We start from the raw sequence: 7,097 nt of genomic DNA, 5'->3' as shown, positions 1-7,097 counted from the left end.
AGTGTTCCTTCCTCTGCAATTTTTTGGAAGAGTTTGAGAAGGTTGGGTGTTAGCTCTTCTCTAAATGTTTGATAGAATTCACCTGTGAAGCCATCTGGTCCTGGACTTTTGTTCATTGGAAGATTTTTAATCACAGTTTCAATTTCATTACTTGTGATTAGGCTGCTCGTATTTTATATTTCTTCCTGGTTTAGTCTTGGAAGGTTATACCTTTCTAAGAATTTGTCCATTTCTTCCATGTACTCGATTTTATTGACATAGAGTTGCTTGTAGTAGTCTCTTAGGATGCTTTGTATTTCTGCGGTGTCTGTTGTAACTTCCCCTTTTTCATTTCTAATTTTATTGATTTGAGCCCTCTCCCTCTTTTTCTTCATCAGTCTGGCTTGTACGCAGGCCTCTCACTGTTGTGGCCTCTCCTGTTGCGGAGCAGAGGCTTCAGACGCGCAGGCTTAGCGACCATGGCTCATGGGCCCAGCCACTCCGCGGCATGTGGGATCTTCCCGGACCGGGGCACGAACCCGTGTCCCCTGCATCGGCAGGCGGACTCTCAACCAGTACGCCACCAGGGAAGCACCTAACTTTGGGTTTTGTTTGTTCTTCTTTCTCCAGTTCCTTTAGTTGTAAGGTTAGATTGTTTGAGATTTTTCTTGTTTCTTGAGGTAGGCTTGTATAGCTATAAACTTCCCTCTTAGAACTGCTTTTGCTGCATCCCGCAGGTTTTGGATTGTTGTGTTTTCATTGTCATTTGTCTCTAGGTATTTTTCGATTTCCTCTTTGATTTCTTCAGCGATCTCTTGGTTATTTAGTAACGTATTGTTTAGCCTCCATGTGTTTCTGTTTTTTACGTTTTTTTCCCTGTAATTCATTTCTAATCTCATAGGGTTGTGGTCAGAAAAGATGCTTGATATGATTTCAATTTTCTTAAATTTACTGAGGCTTGATTTGTGACCCAAGATGTGATCTATCCTGGAGGATGTTCTGTGAGCACTTGAGAAGAAAGTGTAATCTGCTGTTTTTGGATGGAATGTACTATAAATATCAATTAAATCTATCTGGTCTATTGTGTCATTTAAAGCTTCTGTTTCCTTATTTATTTTCATTTTGGATGATCTGTCCATTGGTGTAAATGAGGTGTTAAAATCCCCCACTATTATTTTTATTTTTATTTTTTTGCGGTACGCGGGCCTCTCACTGTTGTGGCCTCTCCCATTGCAGAGCACAGGCTCCGGACGTGCAGGCTCAGCGGCCATGGCTCACGGGCCGAGCCGCTCCGCGGCATGTGGGATCTTCCCAGACCGGGGCATGAACCCGTGTCCCCTGCAACCATCTTAACCATTTTAAAGTGTACAGTTAAGTGGCATTAAATATATTCACACTGTTGTATAACCATCATCACCATCCATCTCCAGACCTTTTCATCTTGCAAAATTGAAATTCTGTACCCATTAAACAATTACTCCCCATTCTTTCCTCTCCCCAACCCCTGGCAACTATCTGTGTCTTCTTGAGTGAGCTCTGGTAATTTGTGTCTTTCAAGGAATTTGTACATTTCAATGAAGTTGTGGAATTTATTGGCATAAAGTTGTTTATAATATTCCTTTAACTGTTTTAGTATCTGTAGAATCTGTACTGATGTCACCTCTCATTTCTGATATTGGTAAGTTGTGTCTTCTCCCTTTTTTTTTTCTTGTAAGTCTTCACGTTTATCAGTTTTGTTGATCTCAGTCAACCGCTTTTGATTTCACTGATTTTCTCCATTGTTTTTCTGTTTTCTATTTTCATTGATTTCCACTTTGATCTTTATTATTTCCTTTCTTCTGCTTACCTTAGGTTTACTTTGCTCTTCTTTTTCTAGTTTCTTATGGTGGAAGCTGAGATAATAGATTTTAAACCTTTCTTATTTAGTTCTTTCTTCTTTTCTAATATAGGCAGGCATTTAATGCAATAAATTCACCCCTGAATACTGCTTTAGTGGCATTGACAAATACTAATATGTTGAGTTTTCATTTTCATTCAGTTCAAAATGTTTTCTAATTTCCATTCTGACTTCTTTGATCCATGAATTATTTTGAAGTGTGTTACTTAGTTTCCAAATATTTGGAGATTTTCCAGAGATCTTCCTGTTATTAATTTCTAATTCAGTTCCGTTGTGGCCAGAGAAAACAATTTGTATAACCTGAATCCTTTTGCATTTACTGAGATTAATTTTATGGCCCAGAAAATGGTCTATCTTGGTAATACAGGGAAACTGCTTCATGCTGGTGCCTTGACCTTGCATAGATCCTCATAGTTCCTGTAGGTAATGCTTAACCACAGCTGATCTATCTAGGTCTTGGCAGAAGCCTTGTGATCCTCCCAGAACATGAGAGCATGGGAAGCTTGTGAAGAACTGCTACAAGGCCATTTCCCACTCACTTTTTTATTTTCATGGGAAGCTGTCATGAGAGATTCTTATCACCTCCCAAATTCTGAGGAGATATGAGGATTTCTGTCTGACCCTTGGGGTACAGCTGCAGGGTATAAAAATGCTTACCTGCAGCATGAAATCAGCTCCTCAGCAACAGGGTGTTCCACCACTTGTGTTGCAGCCATCTGGACCCTTTTGTTTCAGTATTATCCTGTGGTACAAAGGATATGGGGAACTGCTGTTGAGCCCCTCTAGTGAATTTTCATTTCAGTTATTTCATATTTATTTTCTTTATATTATTTTCATATTCTATTATTTTTTATTTTTTATTTACTTTTATCATATTCAACTGTTTTAACTCCTGAATTTGTTTTTTTTTTACCTTCTATCTTTTTGTTGATATTCTCTATTTGGTGAGACATTGTTATTATACTTCCCTTTAGTTCTTTAGATATGGTTTCCTTTAGTTCTTTGAGCATATTTATGCTAGTGATTTAAAATCTTTGTCTAAGCTGCATGTAAATCAGTGAAGTCAGAACACTCCCTCACACGATATACAAAAATGAACTCAAAATGGCTTAAAGGCTTAAATATAAGACATGACACCATAAGACTCCTAGAAGAACACAGGCAAAAGATCCTCTGACATAAATCATAGCAATGTTTTCTTAGGTCAGTCTCCCAAGGCAATAGAAACAAAAGCAAAAATAAACAAATGAGGCCTAATCAAACTTATACACTTTTACACAGCAAAGGAAACCATGAACAAAACAAAAACATAACCTAGGGACTGGGAGAAAATATTTGCAAATGATGCTGAAACTGTGCAACTCAGATTGGGACTTGAACACACATGCCAGGACTCGAACCCAGCCAAAACCCCGACTGGGACTTGAACCCACGTTTTTTAACTGAGATCACACACCTGGTCTCAGGACATAATGAAGCTCAGGTTCTTGATGTCTCACCACAGAAAGAATTCAGTGAGAGACAAAGTAGGTAAGAAGTGGATTTATTTAGAGAGAAACACACTCCACAGAATGTGGGTCATCTGAGAAGGCGAGAGCAGCACCAGGGTATGGGGTTATCAGTTTTTATAAGGGTGTGTAATTTCATAGGCTAATGAGTGGGAAGAGTATTCCAGCTATTTTGGGGAAGGGGTGGGGATTTCCAGAAATAGGGCCACTGCCCACTTTTTGACCTTTATGGTCGGCCTTGGAACTGTCATGTCACCTGTGGGTGTGTCATTTAGCTTGCTGGTGTGTTACAGTGAGCAGAAAATGAGGTTCAAGGTCTAGTGGAAGCCATCTTGGACCTATTTGGTTCTAATCAGTTTATGTTGTGTCCTTGGGCTATATCATTCTTTTAAATATTGTGCCCTGCCCCCTTCCCTCCTGTTTCATTCTCCTCTCAGAGATTTTACTCCCATATCCTTACAGGAAGCAGAGGGGCAATGGTCCATCTTCTGTAACTGCTTCGAGGCTGAGCAGGGGTGTCGACCCTACCTGTCAGGGAGTAAAAACATCTCTGGATGCCTGATCTAGGAGCCCCAGGGGCAAGACAGCTACTTGTTTTAAGTCAGTATGGGCTGGAATCCTCACATAGTTATCATCTTGATGTGAAACTGTTGTAACTGCTTCCATAGCCTTTCTATGAATCTCCTTGATGATGAAGCACGTTTTGGAACAGCATCAGAGTACAAAAATAACTATCTATAAATGACAAAAGAATTAAAAGGCATGGTTAAACATCTGATTACAGTGTAATCGGTAAAGAAACTTGGTTACAATAACCAGAATTACGAATGATTGCATTTCACTTAACATACCAAATAACCCTAGTTAAATATTTCTCTTTGAGATACTTCAGGGGCCCTCTACAGAATCCCAGAATTAGCTGGAAATCAAAAGAACTTTAATGAAAATTTGATATTTGGGAAGTTTGTCAAAAAGTTTTAAAACACTTGGTAAAATAAGATCATAGGTCACTGTGAGACAATACTTATTCTGTAATCAAAGTGACAATAAAAGATTTCAAAGACAAATACAACACAGATCATTTAAAAGGTAAAGAAACTTAATATCTGTTATCAAAGGCAGTTCAACATTTTAAGAAAACCTGTCCTCTTGGGACTTCGCTGGTGGTGCAGTGGTATCTGCCTGCCAATGCAGGAGACACGGGTTCGATCCCTGGTCCAGGAAGATCCCACATGCCGTGGAGCAACTAAGTCCGTGCGCCACAACTACTGAGCCCGTGTGCCACAACTACTGAAGCCTGCGTCCCTAGAGCCCGTGCTCCACAACAAAGAGAAGCCACCACAATGAGAAGCCTGTGCACCGCATCCAAGAGCAGCCGTTGCTTGCCACAACTAGAGAAAGCTCACACACAGCAATGAAGACCCAACACAGCCAAAAATAAATAAATAAATAAGCAAATTTATTTTTAAAAAAAAAGAAAAAGAAAACCTGTCCTCTTAAAAGAGAGAAAAGCCACATTCAAGTCTTGCACCAGCTTACTTTTAAAATTCATTTATTCAATTAAATTTATTCTAAACTTAGTCAATCCTGACCGTGCACAAAACACTTTTCTCACAGTCCACTTTCCACAAACTTTTCATTACTTTCTGTAACCATCACTTTATTTTTTTGCAACCAGAAAAAACCGTCTGGGTTCAAGTCGCAATCTGAGTTGCATGGTTTCAATGCAACCAGCAAAGGCTTAATTTCCAAAATATACAAACAGCTCATACAACTCAATAACAACAACAACAAAAAAACTGATCAAAAAATGAGCAGAAGACCTAAATAGACATTTCTCCAAAGAAGACATACAGATGGCCAATAGGCATATGAAAAGATGCTCAATGTTGCTAATTATTAGAGAAATGCAAATCAAAACTACAATGAGGTATCACCTCACACCAGTCAAAATGGCCATCATTAAAAAGTCTACAAATAATATATACTGGAGAGGGTGTGGAGAAAAGGGAACCCTCCAACACTGTTGGTGGGAATGTAAATTGGTGCAGCCAGTATGGAAAACAGTATGGAGGTTCCTTTAAAAATTAAAAATAGAGTTACCATATGATTCAGCAATACCACTCCTGGGCATATATCTGGAGAAAACTCTAATTCAAAAAGATACAGGACTTCCCTGGTGGTGCAGTGGTTAAGAATCTGCCTGCTAATGTAGGGGACATGGGTTTGATCCCCGGTCCAGGAAGATTCCACATGCCATGGAGCAACTAAGCCCATGCACCACAACTACTCAGCCTGCACTCTAGAGCCTGTGAGCCACAACTACTGAGCCCACATGCCACAACTACTGAAGCCCACACACCTAGAGCCCGTGCTCCGCAACAAGAGAAGCCACTTCAATGAGAAGCCCGTGCACCACAACTCAGAATAGCCCTCGCTCGCTGCAGCTAGAGAAAGCCCACGTGCAGCAATGAAGACCCAATGCATCCAAAAAAGAAAAAAAAGATACATGCCCCCCAATGTTCATGCAGCACTATTTACAATATCACAGTCCAGTGGTTAAGACTCCATGCTTCCACTCTCGGGGGTGCGGGTTTGACACCTGGTCAGGGAGCTAAGATCCTGCATGCCATGAGGCATGGCCAGAAAAAAAAAAAGAGAGAGAGAATATGTATATTCTTAATCACTTATACTGTACACCAGAAACCAACACAACATTGTAAATCAACTATACTTCAAAAAAACCCTAAAATCTTTGTCTAGTACATCCGAGGTTTGGGCTTCCTTAGGGATAGTTTCTACTTAGTGCTTTTTTTTTGCCCTGTGTATGGTTCATACTTTCTATTTTCATTGCAATTTTAAAATCTGGATATTTTAAATAATGCAGCAGCTCTGGAATTCAGATTCTCTCCACCCCAGGCTTTATTGTTTCTGCTGTCTGTTTAGTGACTTTTCTGAACTAGTTTTATAGTCTGTATTCTTTGATACGTGTGGTCACCAAAGTCTCTGCTTCATTAACTTAGTGGTCAGCTAATGGTTAGAGAGAGATTTCTTCAAATCCTTTGAACCAATAAGTCTTCAACCTTTGCCTAGGGTTTCTCTGTGTGTGTTGGAGCATGCTTGAACACTCCAGCAAGGTAGTTTACAACTCTGCCTTAGCAGAGTTCTCCACAGAGCTTCAAGATCACCCAGAGGTGGAAATAATGCCATCTGCAGCAACATGGATAGACCTAGAGATTATCATACTAAGCGAAGTAAGTCAGACAGAGAAAGACAAATATACAGTATTGCTTATATGTGGAATCTAATTTAAAATTATACAAATGAACTTATTTACAAAACAGAAACAGACTCACAGATCTTGAAATCAAACTTATGGTGACCAAAGGGAAAACGTGGGGGGAAATGATAAATTAGGAGATTGGGATTAACATATACACACTACTATATATAAAATACATAACAAATAAGGACCTACTGTAGGGCTTCCCTGGTGGCGCAGTGGTTGAGAATCTGCCTGCCAATGCAGGGGACACGGGTTTGAGCCCTGGTCCGGGAAGATCCCACATGACACGGAGCAACTAAGCTGGTGCACAACAACTACTGAGCCTGTGCTCTAGAGCCCGCACGCCACAACTACTGAGCCCACGAGCCACAAATACTGAAGCCCACGCGCCTAGAGCCTGTGCTCTGCAACAAGAGAAGCCATCGCA

This window comes from Neophocaena asiaeorientalis, unplaced genomic scaffold (genome assembly GCF_003031525.2).
Source record: "Neophocaena asiaeorientalis asiaeorientalis breed wild unplaced genomic scaffold, Neophocaena_asiaeorientalis_V1.1 scaffold671, whole genome shotgun sequence".
NCBI classification, from domain to species: Eukaryota; Metazoa; Chordata; class Mammalia; order Artiodactyla; family Phocoenidae; genus Neophocaena; species Neophocaena asiaeorientalis.
The sequence above is the reverse complement of the archived record's forward strand: the minus strand, read 5'-3'. Positions refer to the sequence as shown.